Source organism: Aulonocara stuartgranti (assembly GCF_965226115.1).
Source record: "Aulonocara stuartgranti genome assembly, chromosome: 23".
Taxonomy (NCBI): Eukaryota; Metazoa; Chordata; class Actinopteri; order Cichliformes; family Cichlidae; genus Aulonocara; species Aulonocara stuartgranti.
Window position 1 is genome coordinate 20,199,770 of NC_138958.1, and position 17,452 is coordinate 20,217,221.

The 17,452-nt window shown below is 42.1% G+C and overlaps 2 long non-coding RNA genes across 2 annotated transcripts; both read left to right on the forward strand.

Annotated features, from left to right (window-relative positions):
* The first annotated feature begins 4,283 nt into the window (after window positions 1–4,283).
* On the forward strand, window positions 4,284–6,994 carry LOC309700892. Its single transcript, XR_014274789.1, has 3 exons — window positions 4,284–4,761; window positions 4,879–5,028; window positions 5,853–6,994. It is a non-coding gene; the product is annotated as an uncharacterized lncRNA (long non-coding RNA).
* Window positions 6,995–14,135: 7,141 nt separating this feature from the next.
* Window positions 14,136–16,846, forward strand: LOC309700893. Its single transcript, XR_014274790.1, has 3 exons — window positions 14,136–14,613; window positions 14,731–14,880; window positions 15,705–16,846. It is a non-coding gene; the product is annotated as an uncharacterized lncRNA (long non-coding RNA).
* Window positions 16,847–17,452: the final 606 nt, after the last annotated feature.

The following is a 17,452-nucleotide window of genomic DNA, read 5'->3' on the forward strand; positions in this document are numbered from 1 at the left end:
TGGACCAGACGAGGATGCAGAGGCTGGACCAGACGAGGATGCAGAGGCTGGACCAGACGAGGATGAAGACACGGAGGCTGGACCAGACGAGGATGAAGACAAAGCAGATGCTGAAACCGGACCAGGCGAGGCCGAAGACTCTGAGGCCGCAGCAGGCGAGGGTGATGAGACTGCAGCTGGTGATGAGACTGCAGCTGATGGCTGGACGGGCTCCTCGGGCCCCCCAGCAAAAACAGTCTCAGACCCAGTGGGCACTGGAGCCCCTGGCACACACAGAACAGAACCAGCAGGCACACGGGCCTCTGGCAGGAACGCAACAGAACCAGCAGGCACACGGGCCTCTGGCAGAGACAGAACAGAACCAGCAGGCACACGGGCCTCTGGCAAACACATGGCAGACTGCAGCTGCACAGAGCATTGAGTCTGCTCAGGCAGCGACGGCTGGTAACATTTTAACAACAAAAGTATATTTACTTATATTTACCCCCCCCCCCCCCCCAAAAAAAAAAAAAAAGAAGAATGGTTTGTTCCAGCTCTCCAGCACCCTTGCTGCCAGAGCGATGGTGGCTGAGACGCAGCGGAGCGGAGGTGTAAGTGCCTGGCTTAAAACAAGACATATTAACTGCATTTAACCTTCAGTTACTTTTTATATAGTTAGGTAGGCGTCAGGCCATGTTTCTTTTTAACTGAAAAACATTACACCAGGTAACCTGCAGTGTTGAAAACTTTTCCGACAATATTTGCTACCCTACAATCTATGGAACGCCAGGACTGCCATAATGAATTAATTAAATACACCATTAAATAATTAATTAAATGTGTCAATAATTAATTAAAATTGGAATTAATTAATTAAATAAATAGTTATGATATATGTAATTAATTAATTATTGACACATTTAATTAATTATTTATGTATTTCACGTTTTAATTAATTATTGACACATTTAATTAATTAATTATTGACATATTTAATTAATTATTTATGTATTTCACATTTTAATTAATTATTGACACATTTAATTAATTATTGACACATTTAATTAATTATTTAATGATTTATTTATTTATTTCATTTTGGCAGTCCTGACGCCTGGCTCTCATCATGAAATTATTTTATCTGTCAGCCTCACCCATCAAACTCAGGGGGCGGGGTTAACGCTGATCGAGTCAAAACCATTGCTTTGGCCTGGTGGCCATTGTTTCTAGCACACAACAACCGGCATGTGGAAGCTAACAGAACTGAGCTTTGAAAAACCCTGTTTGTGTGTTACCAAATACCGTTTTAATATTTTTTTAGCCGAGAATGTAGTGGTTTAATCTTCATGTGTCTGGTCGGTTTGTCAAGATACAGCCTCTTTGCAAAAGTGTTTCGATGATTTCGGAGATGTCTGCCCAGTCTCACGGCAAAGCGTGGGATAGACCCGCTCGCCTCGCAAGCAATCCCACCGACAAAGCGCAGGCCCCGGTACACAGCTGTAGTAACCCCCGCTGACTTCTTTTACTGAGGTTATATTTATCGGTGTTTTATTTCCTGATGTTCTTATGTGTCCTACGTGTTTCAGTCGCCAATTCTGAATTATAACTAACATTAAAAACATGTTTAAGGAGGAGAGAGAGCAAATAAATCTGTTTAACATCTGATCTTTGGGTTTTTGTTCAGTAATCAGCGTGACCTGTGTATAAACACATAAAAGAGATAACGTTGGTGTTTCCGTCATGTAGTAACTGCTGGCTTTAACTGTACAAAGGTTGTTCGACACTATGAAACACATACAGACTTCATGATGTTCGGCTAATATTTTTATTGTGAATATTAATCATGCTGACCTCGCTCTGTACACCACACAGCGAGGTCAGCATATCCACGATATCCTCAGCTCCATGAGTTAACACAAAGTTTCCCAGCTGACTATCTAACTGCCAACTATTCCAGAGACGTGAAAATATACAGCATAAAGAAAAGTGTAAGAGACTCAGCAGCAGATTAGAATAACAGTTATACATTTAATAAATCACCAAATGAATCCAAGAAACGAGCAAACCTGTTCCGACAATTTGAATTTGTATTCCCTCAGCTGCAGACTCGCTGCTGTTTAAATGTTTGAAAAGGAAGATTAGATATAAACAAACGTCAAACATAGACTCAGTCTGCCTTCACATTTGATATGAGGCCAGCACGTATAGTGGCCTCAGCAGGCTATTACTGAAATACACATGCTATATCATAAACTATGATATAAATAGGGAGGTCCTATTAACATGTTTAGTTTTAAAGGACACCTTCCTGCCTTTAGTCTCATTCATGAGCAGTATTCGTTTTCTTCTAACATCCAGAAGTCTGCACAATGTGTTTCATAGTTTGTAACAAGCCTTTGACAGGTAAACATAACATGACCGAAAAAGCAAAAAAAAAGCAAAACAAAAGAGAGAGAGTGTTGACATAAGAAGAGAAAATTCTCTCAATTATGGAGACAGACAAATGGTTCATTTATGTTTGATGTGTGTTTATTCCTCCCTAAATATCGTCGGTGAAGTTTGCCATGCACGTCAGATTTTCCTGCGCATTTTTATACCTCTGCCAACAGAGAGAGAAAAAAAATCACATTCTAACAGACAGCTGGTGCTTAGAATACAGTTGAATAACTATTAAAAAACAGATGATATTTAGATGATAGTTCAGTCTAACACATGTGCCAGTGAACCATTAAACGTCTGTGAAACTATGCAGTTATGAAACGTAACTTTAACCTCAGCCAAACCGATTTGCTCAGTTGTAAATAAAACAGCGAAGTAAACGTGACCCGACAGACAGAACCTGAGTGAATGAAGTCCAGCGTTTAACCACTGAGAGCTAAAACTCAGCTGAAGTTTGAAAGCTGTGTGCTGGTGATTGGACATCAGCCGCTGATAAAGCTGGCTCGCCTATAAAGTGCTCTGTAAGGAAACAAGCTCCAGCAGCTCTGCGCTCGGGGAAAACACTATATTTACTTATCTTGTGCAGAAAAATGCGCTGACATTGCGTTATATCGAGCACCGGCTGCCCGGTTAAACTGTGACTATCACCAGGTAACGTAGGCGTGTTTCTTGAATTAGCAGCAGGTGTTAAACAGCTGACAGATGAGGAGGAGGATGCATGCAGGTAAACTGAGGGTCTGCTGAGCTGATCGCTGGTTTCGTGAGAAAAATGTCAGCTCGTTCTTTATGTTACAGAAGCACAGAGACACAAGACCAGGCGGAAAGAGACGATCGTTCGGTGAAAATGAGAATCTGCGAATGCAACATGTGGAACACGGAGAGTGGAATATGTAAACAAACCGGTTAATGTACCCCCTCGGTGCACTCTGCATGCTAACTGTTAGCAGAGCTAGTGAAATCTCTGAAAACATCTGAGCACTTTTGCAAGCATGTTCTATGTTGACAACCTGACCAGACATACGGCGCGACATTCGTGGCTAAAACACTGTTAAAAGTGTAGCTGGTGACAGAAAAACGGGGTATTTTAAAAATACATAAATAATTAATTAAATGTGTCAATAATTAATTAATTACATGTGTCATAACTATTTATTTAATTAATTAATTCCAATTTTAATTAATTATTGACACATTTAATTAATTATTTAATGGTGTATTTAATTAATTCATTATGGCAGTCCTGGCGTTCCATAACAATCCGTCCTACTCTGTAGTAAAATCAGCGACATTTGACCGTCCTATTGCTCCCATTGAAATATATACAGCCTATTTAAAATCTAAAACTTTAAATTGTCCGTAGCCTACTGTTGTTACCACTGTCCTGTTGGAAATGGATACTAACTAGCTGACTGACTGAATGCCCATTAACCTGATAACTCCTATTGTGTGTGTGTGTGTGTGTGTGTGTGTGTGTGTGTGTGTGTGTGTGTACACAGAGACAGCCAGGTTCATAATGGATATAAGGAAGTTTTTGTTTTTTTTTTAAGAAAAGGAGCCACATTCAGGTAAAAGTGTAAAATCAAATGATCCATCAATCAAGAATAATGTTGGATCAGTGTTTCAATGTTTATATCTTTTATTAGATGTTCATGTGGTTTGGTTATTTGCCTTTTGGTTTAAAGTACACTGAGAGAGGACTTTTTGTTAGTGATCTTAATAGAATTTTTTTCATATTAATGTAATTTTTCATCTAATTGAATCTACTTGTGTATGATTGTCAGTCCAAAGAGGGGAGGTGTAAAGGTCCCGTTTTGTTTATTGATCTAAGCCTGAACAGCTACGCGTAGTGTCCAGTAGAGCAGCGGTCCCCAACCCCCGGGCCTCGGACCGGTACCGGTCCGTGAGTCGTTTGGTACCGGGCCGCGAGAGTTGAGGCTCAGGTGTGAAATGTATGGTTTTCAAGGTTTTTATCGGTTTTCAGCGTTATTTTGTTATCGTTTTTATCGTTAACTCGGTTTTCCTTGGTCTTTTCATGTGTGTTATGAATAAATCTTCTTTTTTTCGGTACCGGTACTCGTTTTATTTTGTTGTATTTATCCGCGACACCTTAAAGGCCGGTCCATGAAAATATTGTCGGGCATAAACCGGTCCGTGGCGCAATAAAGGTTGGGGGCCACTGCAGTAGAGGGCTCTGTTGCTTAGTTAGCGGCAAGCTGCACTTCCAGCTCAGACCGGTTTTGTGACGCACATGTCCCAGTAGGCAGCTCTCAATGAAGCGCAAAGCAGCGTGATACCGGACTCTAGCGAAATTAACAATTTGCAGCCCTTGGAATGCGGAGCGAGGTACATGTTTTAAGTTGTATTTGTTTGCTTAATTGATATTTTGTTGTATTTTCTGCTTTATTTGAGTTCATATTTGTAATAAGCGTCTAAGAAAATGTATTTTGTGTTTCTGTTTAGTTTTCACGGTGCATTGGCGCACCTCAGCACTGTTAGATTCTGAATGAATCTCAAAGTAAAAATTACTGCACCCGTCGAGGCTCTCTCTATTTCTTCCTTGGTCCGAGGGACTGCTACAGGAGGAGAAAGTACAAGGTCAGGAAGATCCAGGTAAGAAAACAGACAGGGAACAGTGACAGGCAAAACAGAAACTGTTAAACTGACAAAGAGAAAAAACTGATTTCACACAATCTGGAAGTTGTGTCCTCCCTATATTAAAGCTGCTACACAGAATCTGCAAAACAAACTGGGTTGAAACATTTTTGACCCTCTTTAACAACATTCCAACAAAACATTATCATTGATTGCGGAGATTAAAATTAATGATATATTTTTATGTGGTTCAGCCACAACTCTACTGAAACCTCAGCCAGTAATAGGTCGGCCAACTTTTGGGCCGTCCAGTTGTCTGTATGACTGCCGCTGTACGTACATCACATTTGCACACTATCAGAAAGTGCCAAATGGTGCCCTGGTGGAGTGAGGAGCTGTAAAGAGAAGCAGATGCTCTGTTTATATTCTAAAAATGTTTTAAGCTTGTTTCAAAGATTCTGTACTGCAGCTTTAAATGTTTTTCAAAAGCACACAGACACTTATCAGTGTTTCTCAAACTTTTTACAGTGTGTACCACCTGATAAAAATGTCAAGCTCTCCTAAGTAGCCGGGTGTGTTCTGAGCCCTCTGCTATACACTCTCTTCACCCATGACTGTATTTCCTCCTGCGCGTCCAATCTCATTGTTAAGTTTGCAGATGACACTACAGTGCTCGGACTTATATCCAACAATGATGAGACAAACTATAGGACAGAGGTGCAACAACTAGAGTCATGGTGCCACGACAATAACTTGGTCTTAAACACCAAAAAGACCAAGGAGATCATTGTAGATTTCCGGAAGAGGGGTCATAACAACCATCTGCCTCTCTTCATTGGCAGTGAGGCGGTGGAGAGGGTGAGCAGTTTTAAATTCTTGGGGGTAACTGTGACCGAGGACCTGTCCTGGGGCAACCATATCACCTCAGTTGTACGGAAGGCCCAACAGCGCCTCTACTACCTGAGGAGACTGCGGAGCGCACACATTCCCAGATCTCTGATGTTGAACTTCTACAACTGTGCCATCAGCAGCGTTCTGACATATGGATTTCTAGTGTGGTTCCCCAGCTGCACCAAGGCCGATCAGCAAGCACTCCAGCGGGTGGTGAAAGAAGCTGGCAGAATTATTGGAACAAGTCTGCCAGAGATCAGTAATATCTTCCCCACTCGCTGTCTGAGGAGGGTGCACAGTATCCTGCGGGACCAACATCACCCTGCGCGCCACCTTTTCCATCTGCTGCCCTCAGGGAGAAGGTACAGGTCTATACAGGCCAGAACATCCAGACTGGCCAACAGCCTGTATCCACAGGCTGTGAGGCTCCTGAACTCTCTGCCCCCCTCTCACGGACAATAACCATATCCAACTTCTTAATAGCAATGAACTGGTCTGCATTGGTGCATCATATCTTTATTCTCTTCCCCCCCTCTTTCTTAAATAGATAACTATCATATCTGATATCATATCTCACAGTACAATAATATTGAATGGGTTGCATTGTTGTATTTTGTCATGTTCTCAGGTCTTTGTCTGAATTTCTACGAACATTATTGCTAAGGATTGTCTTATTGCATTGGAGTCACACTGGGTTAAATATGTACACTTGGGTTTTAAGGGGTATTTATTATTTTCTTCTTTTTTTTGGTTGTATGGAAGCCCCAAACGCAATTTCATTGTTCTTGACAATGACAATAAATAAATAAATACTAAGTACCATTATGAAAGCATGAAAGTCATAAACCTTTAAACACAAAATTATTATTAAATTAGTAAAATTAGTATCTGCAGTAAAGATTTTTTCATACACTGTATACATTGTACCACAGGCAAAGTTGCCTCCATCTTAATAGTTTTTTATTAATATTTTGTAATAATTTATTCTGTTTTGGGAGTGTTTTTTATGTATCTGTATTATACTGTTTACTTTTTGCATTTCACCCCCATGTCATACTGTGTATGGTTGTGTGTGTGTGACAAATAAAATTTGAATTTGAATTTTTACTCACTATTGGTGTCATTCATTGTCCCCCCCACCCCCAGTAATTACGGTTAGGATATATATATATATATATATATATTTTTTTTTTATTCCAATACATTCTTCTTTTGCAGAATTTAAATAACCTTTATCAGATTTGATGGTTTTGTTCCAGACTTTTCAAAAAAGTGTTCTGGTTTTCTTTCATGAATGTGGGGATTCAATTGTGTTAAAATGTACAAAACAGTGATGTCATGTTTTGTGACGAGGATCCAGGCAGAGAGACTTGATGAATTTAAGAATCTTATGATTTAATAAAGAAATTTGCAGACTTGCACAGAGATGGTAAAATTTTGATGACTGATAACAGAGAGGAAGACAACAGATGACAAGGACAGGGAGGAACAGGTGTTTAAATGCACCAAGGAGACAGTCATAGTGAACTCGGGACAACTGGAGACATTTAAGGATGCAGGGACTGAAAGAGACAGGGAAGAAGTCTCATCGTGACATGTAAAGTTTATCTTGCTTGGCTGGGCAGCTCTCTGGGTGCTCAGCACCCCCAAAGCTCTGATCCTAGAATCGCCCCTGCTTGAAACTAATTTTATCAACGGAAGATTCTTATTTTTGAAGGCTGTAAATATTAAACTTTGTGAGACAGTGAATACCAGCTGGTAACAGTAAAGTACAAATGTACTGTTCACCAGCCGTAGATAAACATCATTACTACTAACGATGGCAGTCGCTTCCAGAGCGTTAAGGATGGATCAGCTCCCCAACTGCTCCACGTTTCATCCTACTTTGACTTCAGGAACTTTATGCAGTACGTATCCCACACCTCCCCAGTGCACCAAAGAAAGAAAGAAAGAGGGCAAACACGTGATTGATCTCTCCTTAAACATAGGACGACACATCATCTCATGGTTTTTTTTTTGTTGTTGTTTTTTATTCTTACTAAAGAGATGTAGCAAAGGTGCTATCAGTGTTGTACTGCAAGTATTCACCAAAATGTAACTTCATTGGCAGCTGTCATGTAGTGGAGAGCCAACATTGTGATTTTAAAACGCTGCATAAACAAGATAAGGATCGCGTTTACAGTTAGCCGCATGCTATCAGCCGCCAACTGGTTGTTTGTGTCACGGCTGCACAGCAGTCGTGTGGTGAATTGAGTAAAGGATCCAAGATGCAGGCACTGACTGGGGTGCGAGTGAATATTTATTTGCAGAGGTGATAAGGGGACAAAAACAGGAGGAGCAGAGCGGGGAGTAAACCAACCTAAACTGGGGAAAACTAAAGAACTCAACTTAAACCAAACACGCACAGGGGGAGGAACAAAATACACAATGAAAGATGGCGGAGAGACGCAGACTAAACACCAGGTTACACAGAATGATGCAGACGGACACGGAGTTAAACAGACGACGCGACAGAGAGCACAGGAAAACACAGGGCTTAAATACACGGGGAGTAATCAGGGAATGGGCCACAGGAGGGAGACACAGCTGGGAGCAATAAGGCTAACGAGACAGGGGAGAGGTAAAACTGAACACACTGACATGAGACATGAACTTTCAGAATAAAACAGGAAACTAACAGACACAGAGAATCAGACAGGACACTGAACATGACAGGCAGACTCATGAGCAGACACAATAACACCATGGACAGACAGAGGGAACACAGAGAAGTGGGAGCAGGCAGGCAAAGAACAGAAACCTAACAAATGGCAAAATCACAACAGAATACACACTCGGAATGAACAAAAGCATAAGGAAACACAAAACACTGAGTCCTCAGACTCAGGACCATGACAGTACCCCCCCCCCCTCAAGGGCTGGCACCCGACAGCCCAACAGAAACACAAAAACGGACCAAAACCAAAAAAAAACCCCACGAACCAAAAAACAGAAAACGACCTGACCAGGGCGGGCGGTGGGGGTCCAGGACGGAGGGACACAGTCCGAAAAGGCCCAGACGGACAAGGTCAGGGGGCCGACCCGGAGGCCAAAACAGTTCAGTTCCGGGGGCCGACCGTGTGAAAGGCAGCGGCAGTGGGGCAGGTCCGGAGGCCGGCCACGTGGCGGCGTTCAGGAGGGCGTTCAGGAGGGCGTCCACGGTGGCGGAGATGCCCAACAAGCGGCTGGCAGATGACCGACGATGTGGAGGTGGTAGTAGGGGACCTGAAGGCTGCGTGGCCCCTGCAGCCCCAGGCGAAGCGGAGGCTGGACCAGACGAGGCGGAGGCGGAGGCTGGACCAGACGAAGCTGATGAGGACGCTGAAGCAGAAGCTGGACCAGGCGAGGATGATGAGGATGCTGGAGCCGGACCAGGCGATGCTGATGAGGATGCTGGAGCCGGACCAGGCGATGCTGATGAGTATGCTGGAGCCGGACCAGGCGACGCTGATGAGTATGCTGGAGCCGGACCAGGCGATGCTGATGAGGATGCTGGAGCCGGACCAGGCGATGCTGATGAGTATGCTGGAGCCGGACCAGGCGACGCTGATGAGTATGCTGGAGCCGGACCAGGCGACGAGGATGAAGACACGGAGGCTGGACCAGACGAGGATGAAGACACGGAGGCTGGACCAGACGAGGATGAAGACGCGGAGGCTGGACCAGACGAGGATGATGATGCAGAGGCTGGACCAGACGAGGATGCAGAGGCTGGACCAGACGAGGATGCAGAGGCTGGACCAGACGAGGATGAAGACGCGGAGGCTGGACCAGACGAGGATGAAGCAGTGGCTGGACCAGACGAGGATGCAGAGGCTGGACCAGACGAGGATGAAGACACGGAGGCTGGACCAGACGAGGATGATGAAGCAGTGGCTGGACCAGACGAGGATGCAGAGGCTGGACCAGACGAGGATGCAGAGGCTGGACCAGACGAGGATGAAGACACGGAGGCTGGACCAGACGAGGATGAAGACACGGAGGCTGGACCAGACGAGGATGAAGACAAAGCAGATGCTGAAACCGGACCAGGCGAGGCCGAAGACTCTGAGGCCGCAGCAGGCGAGGGTGATGAGACTGCAGCTGGTGATGAGACTGCAGCTGATGGCTGGACGGGCTCCTCGGGCCCCCCAGCAAAAACAGTCTCAGACCCAGTGGGCACTGGAGCCCCTGGCACACACAGAACAGAACCAGCAGGCACACGGGCCTCTGGCAGAGACAGAACAGAACCAGCAGGCACACGGGCCTCTGGCAGAGACAGAACAGAACCAGCAGGCACACGGGCCTCTGGCAAACACATGGCAGACTGCAGCTGCACAGAGCATTGAGTCTGCTCAGACAGCGACGGCTGGTAACATTTTAACAACAAAAGTATATTTACTTATATTTACCCCCCCCCCCCCCCAAAAAAAAAAAAAGAAGAATGGTTTGTTCCAGCTCTCCAGCACCCTTGCTGCCAGAGCGATGGTGGCTGAGACGCAGCGGAGCGGAGGTGTAAGTGCCTGGCTTAAAACAAGACATATTAACTGCATTTAACCTTCAGTTACTTTTTATATAGTTAGGTAGGCGTCAGGCCATGTTTCTTTTTAACTGAAAAACATTACACCAGGTAACCTGCAGTGTTGAAAACTTTTCCGACAATATTTGCTACCCTACAATCTATGGAACGCCAGGACTGCCATAATGAATTAATTAAATACACCATTAAATAATTAATTAAATGTGTCAATAATTAATTAAAATTGGAATTAATTAATTAAATAAATAGTTATGATATATGTAATTAATTAATTATTGACACATTTAATTAATTATTTATGTATTTCACGTTTTAATTAATTATTGACACATTTAATTAATTAATTATTGACATATTTAATTAATTATTTATGTATTTCACATTTTAATTAATTATTGACACATTTAATTAATTATTGACACATTTAATTAATTATTTAATGATATATTTATTTATTTCATTTTGGCAGTCTTGGCGCCTGGCTCTCATCATGAAATTATTTTATCTGTCAGCCTCACCCATCAAACTCAGGGGGCGGGGTTAACGCTGATCGAGTCAAAACCATTGCTTTGGCCTGGTGGCCATTGTTTCTAGCACACAACAACCGGCATGTGGAAGCTAACAGAACTGAGCTTTGAAAAACCCTGTTTGTGTGTTACCAAATACCGTTTTAATATTTTTTTAGCCGAGAATGTAGTGGTTTAATCTTCATGTGTCTGGTCGGTTTGTCAAGATACAGCCTCTTTGCAAAAGTGTTTCGATGATTTCGGAGATGTCTGCCCAGTCTCACGGCAAAGCGTGGGATAGACCCGCTCGCCTCGCAAGCAATCCCACCGACAAAGCGCAGGCCCCGGTACACAGCTGTAGTAACCCCCGCTGACTTCTTTTACTGAGGTTATATTTATCGGTGTTTTATTTCCTGATGTTCTTATGTGTCCTACGTGTTTCAGTCGCCAATTCTGAATTATAACTAACATTAAAAACATGTTTAAGGAGGAGAGAGAGCAAATAAATCTGTTTAACATCTGATCTTTGGGTTTTTGTTCAGTAATCAGCGTGACCTGTGTATAAACACATAAAAGAGATAACGTTGGTGTTTCCGTCATGTAGTAACTGCTGGCTTTAACTGTACAAAGGTTGTTCGACACTATGAAACACATACAGACTTCATGATGTTCGGCTAATATTTTTATTGTGAATATTAATCATGCTGACCTCGCTCTGTACACCACACAGCGAGGTCAGCATATCCACGATATCCTCAGCTCCATGAGTTAACACAAAGTTTCCCAGCTGACTATCTAACTGCCAACTATTCCAGAGACGTGAAAATATACAGCATAAAGAAAAGTGTAAGAGACTCAGCAGCAGATTAGAATAACAGTTATACATTTAATAAATCACCAAATGAATCCAAGAAACGAGCAAACCTGTTCCGACAATTTGAATTTGTATTCCCTCAGCTGCAGACTCGCTGCTGTTTAAATGTTTGAAAAGGAAGATTAGATATAAACAAACGTCAAACATAGACTCAGTCTGCCTTCACATTTGATATGAGGCCAGCACGTATAGTGGCCTCAGCAGGCTATTACTGAAATACACATGCTATATCATAAACTATGATATAAATAGGGAGGTCCTATTAACATGTTTAGTTTTAAAGGACACCTTCCTGCCTTTAGTCTCATTCATGAGCAGTATTCGTTTTCTTCTAACATCCAGAAGTCTGCACAATGTGTTTCATAGTTTGTAACAAGCCTTTGACAGGTAAACATAACATGACCGAAAAAGCAAAAAAAAAGCAAAACAAAAGAGAGAGAGTGTTGACATAAGAAGAGAAAATTCTCTCAATTATGGAGACAGACAAATGGTTCATTTATGTTTGATGTGTGTTTATTCCTCCCTAAATATCGTCGGTGAAGTTTGCCATGCACGTCAGATTTTCCTGCGCATTTTTATACCTCTGCCAACAGAGAGAGAAAAAAAATCACATTCTAACAGACAGCTGGTGCTTAGAATACAGTTGAATAACTATTAAAAAACAGATGATATTTAGATGATAGTTCAGTCTAACACATGTGCCAGTGAACCATTAAACGTCTGTGAAACTATGCAGTTATGAAACGTAACTTTAACCTCAGCCAAACCGATTTGCTCAGTTGTAAATAAAACAGCGAAGTAAACGTGACCCGACAGACAGAACCTGAGTGAATGAAGTCCAGCGTTTAACCACTGAGAGCTAAAACTCAGCTGAAGTTTGAAAGCTGTGTGCTGGTGATTGGACATCAGCCGCTGATAAAGCTGGCTCGCCTATAAAGTGCTCTGTAAGGAAACAAGCTCCAGCAGCTCTGCGCTCGGGGAAAACACTATATTTACTTATCTTGTGCAGAAAAATGCGCTGACATTGCGTTATATCGAGCACCGGCTGCCCGGTTAAACTGTGACTATCACCAGGTAACGTAGGCGTGTTTCTTGAATTAGCAGCAGGTGTTAAACAGCTGACAGATGAGGAGGAGGATGCATGCAGGTAAACTGAGGGTCTGCTGAGCTGATCGCTGGTTTCGTGAGAAAAATGTCAGCTCGTTCTTTATGTTACAGAAGCACAGAGACACAAGACCAGGCGGAAAGAGACGATCGTTCGGTGAAAATGAGAATCTGCGAATGCAACATGTGGAACACGGAGAGTGGAATATGTAAACAAACCGGTTAATGTACCCCCTCGGTGCACTCTGCATGCTAACTGTTAGCAGAGCTAGTGAAATCTCTGAAAACATCTGAGCACTTTTGCAAGCATGTTCTATGTTGACAACCTGACCAGACATACGGCGCGACATTCGTGGCTAAAACACTGTTAAAAGTGTAGCTGGTGACAGAAAAACGGGGTATTTTAAAAATACATAAATAATTAATTAAATGTGTCAATAATTAATTAATTACATGTGTCATAACTATTTATTTAATTAATTAATTCCAATTTTAATTAATTATTGACACATTTAATTAATTATTTAATGGTGTATTTAATTAATTCATTATGGCAGTCCTGGCGTTCCATAACAATCCGTCCTACTCTGTAGTAAAATCAGCGACATTTGACCGTCCTATTGCTCCCATTGAAATATATACAGCCTATTTAAAATCTAAAACTTTAAATTGTCCGTAGCCTACTGTTGTTACCACTGTCCTGTTGGAAATGGATACTAACTAGCTGACTGACTGAATGCCCATTAACCTGATAACTCCTATTGTGTGTGTGTGTGTGTGTGTGTGTGTGTGTGTGTGTGTGTGTGTGTGTGTGTGTACACAGAGACAGCCAGGTTCATAATGGATATAAGGAAGTTTTTGTTTTTTTTTTAAGAAAAGGAGCCACATTCAGGTAAAAGTGTAAAATCAAATGATCCATCAATCAAGAATAATGTTGGATCAGTGTTTCAATGTTTATATCTTTTATTAGATGTTCATGTGGTTTGGTTATTTGCCTTTTGGTTTAAAGTACACTGAGAGAGGACTTTTTGTTAGTGATCTTAATAGAATTTTTTTCATATTAATGTAATTTTTCATCTAATTGAATCTACTTGTGTATGATTGTCAGTCCAAAGAGGGGAGGTGTAAAGGTCCCGTTTTGTTTATTGATCTAAGCCTGAACAGCTACGCGTAGTGTCCAGTAGAGCAGCGGTCCCCAACCCCCGGGCCTCGGACCGGTACCGGTCCGTGAGTCGTTTGGTACCGGGCCGCGAGAGTTGAGGCTCAGGTGTGAAATGTATGGTTTTCAAGGTTTTTATCGGTTTTCAGCGTTATTTTGTTATCGTTTTTATCGTTAACTCGGTTTTCCTTGGTCTTTTCATGTGTGTTATGAATAAATCTTCTTTTTTTCGGTACCGGTACTCGTTTTATTTTGTTGTATTTATCCGCGACACCTTAAAGGCCGGTCCATGAAAATATTGTCGGGCATAAACCGGTCCGTGGCGCAATAAAGGTTGGGGGCCACTGCAGTAGAGGGCTCTGTTGCTTAGTTAGCGGCAAGCTGCACTTCCAGCTCAGACCGGTTTTGTGACGCACATGTCCCAGTAGGCAGCTCTCAATGAAGCGCAAAGCAGCGTGATACCGGACTCTAGCGAAATTAACAATTTGCAGCCCTTGGAATGCGGAGCGAGGTACATGTTTTAAGTTGTATTTGTTTGCTTAATTGATATTTTGTTGTATTTTCTGCTTTATTTGAGTTCATATTTGTAATAAGCGTCTAAGAAAATGTATTTTGTGTTTCTGTTTAGTTTTCACGGTGCATTGGCGCACCTCAGCACTGTTAGATTCTGAATGAATCTCAAAGTAAAAATTACTGCACCCGTCGAGGCTCTCTCTATTTCTTCCTTGGTCCGAGGGACTGCTACAGGAGGAGAAAGTACAAGGTCAGGAAGATCCAGGTAAGAAAACAGACAGGGAACAGTGACAGGCAAAACAGAAACTGTTAAACTGACAAAGAGAAAAAACTGATTTCACACAATCTGGAAGTTGTGTCCTCCCTATATTAAAGCTGCTACACAGAATCTGCAAAACAAACTGGGTTGAAACATTTTTGACCCTCTTTAACAACATTCCAACAAAACATTATCATTGATTGCGGAGATTAAAATTAATGATATATTTTTATGTGGTTCAGCCACAACTCTACTGAAACCTCAGCCAGTAATAGGTCGGCCAACTTTTGGACCGTCCAGTTGTCTGTATGACTGCCGCTGTACGTACATCACATTTGCACACTATCAGAAAGTGCCAAATGGTGCCCTGGTGGAGTGAGGAGCTGTAAAGAGAAGCAGATGCTCTGTTTATATTCTAAAAATGTTTTAAGCTTGTTTCAAAGATTCTGTACTGCAGCTTTAAATGTTTTTCAAAAGCACACAGACACTTATCAGTGTTTCTCAAACTTTTTACAGTGTGTACCACCTGATAAAAATGTCAAGCTCTCCTAAGTAGCCGGGTGTGTTCTGAGCCCTCTGCTATACACTCTCTTCACCCATGACTGTATTTCCTCCTGCGCGTCCAATCTCATTGTTAAGTTTGCAGATGACACTACAGTGCTCGGACTTATATCCAACAATGATGAGACAAACTATAGGACAGAGGTGCAACAACTAGAGTCATGGTGCCACGACAATAACTTGGTCTTAAACACCAAAAAGACCAAGGAGATCATTGTAGATTTCCGGAAGAGGGGTCATAACAACCATCTGCCTCTCTTCATTGGCAGTGAGGCGGTGGAGAGGGTGAGCAGTTTTAAATTCTTGGGGGTAACTGTGACCGAGGACCTGTCCTGGGGCAACCATATCACCTCAGTTGTACGGAAGGCCCAACAGCGCCTCTACTACCTGAGGAGACTGCGGAGCGCACACATTCCCAGATCTCTGATGTTGAACTTCTACAACTGTGCCATCAGCAGCGTTCTGACATATGGATTTCTAGTGTGGTTCCCCAGCTGCACCAAGGCCGATCAGCAAGCACTCCAGCGGGTGGTGAAAGAAGCTGGCAGAATTATTGGAACAAGTCTGCCAGAGATCAGTAATATCTTCCCCACTCGCTGTCTGAGGAGGGTGCACAGTATCCTGCGGGACCAACATCACCCTGCGCGCCACCTTTTCCATCTGCTGCCCTCAGGGAGAAGGTACAGGTCTATACAGGCCAGAACATCCAGACTGGCCAACAGCCTGTATCCACAGGCTGTGAGGCTCCTGAACTCTCTGCCCCCCTCTCACGGACAATAACCATATCCAACTTCTTAATAGCAATGAACTGGTCTGCATTGGTGCATCATATCTTTATTCTCTTCCCCCCCTCTTTCTTAAATAGATAACTATCATATCTGATATCATATCTCACAGTACAATAATATTGAATGGGTTGCATTGTTGTATTTTGTCATGTTCTCAGGTCTTTGTCTGAATTTCTACGAACATTATTGCTAAGGATTGTCTTATTGCATTGGAGTCACACTGGGTTAAATATGTACACTTGGGTTTTAAGGGGTATTTATTATTTTCTTCTTTTTTTTGGTTGTATGGAAGCCCCAAACGCAATTTCATTGTTCTTGACAATGACAATAAATAAATAAATACTAAGTACCATTATGAAAGCATGAAAGTCATAAACCTTTAAACACAAAATTATTATTAAATTAGTAAAATTAGTATCTGCAGTAAAGATTTTTTCATACACTGTATACATTGTACCACAGGCAAAGTTGCCTCCATCTTAATAGTTTTTTATTAATATTTTGTAATAATTTATTCTGTTTTGGGAGTGTTTTTTATGTATCTGTATTATACTGTTTACTTTTTGCATTTCACCCCCATGTCATACTGTGTATGGTTGTGTGTGTGTGACAAATAAAATTTGAATTTGAATTTTTACTCACTATTGGTGTCATTCATTGTCCCCCCCACCCCCAGTAATTACGGTTAGGATATATATATATATATATATATTTTTTTTTTTTATTCCAATACATTCTTCTTTTGCAGAATTTAAATAACCTTTATCAGATTTGATGGTTTTGTTCCAGACTTTTCAAAAAAGTGTTCTGGTTTTCTTTCATGAATGTGGGGATTCAATTGTGTTAAAATGTACAAAACAGTGATGTCATGTTTTGTGACGAGGATCCAGGCAGAGAGACTTGATGAATTTAAGAATCTTATGATTTAATAAAGAAATTTGCAGACTTGCACAGAGATGGTAAAATTTTGATGACTGATAACAGAGAGGAAGACAACAGATGACAAGGACAGGGAGGAACAGGTGTTTAAATGCACCAAGGAGACAGTCATAGTGAACTCGGGACAACTGGAGACATTTAAGGATGCAGGGACTGAAAGAGACAGGGAAGAAGTCTCATCGTGACATGTAAAGTTTATCTTGCTTGGCTGGGCAGCTCTCTGGGTGCTCAGCACCCCCAAAGCTCTGATCCTAGAATCGCCCCTGCTTGAAACTAATTTTATCAACGGA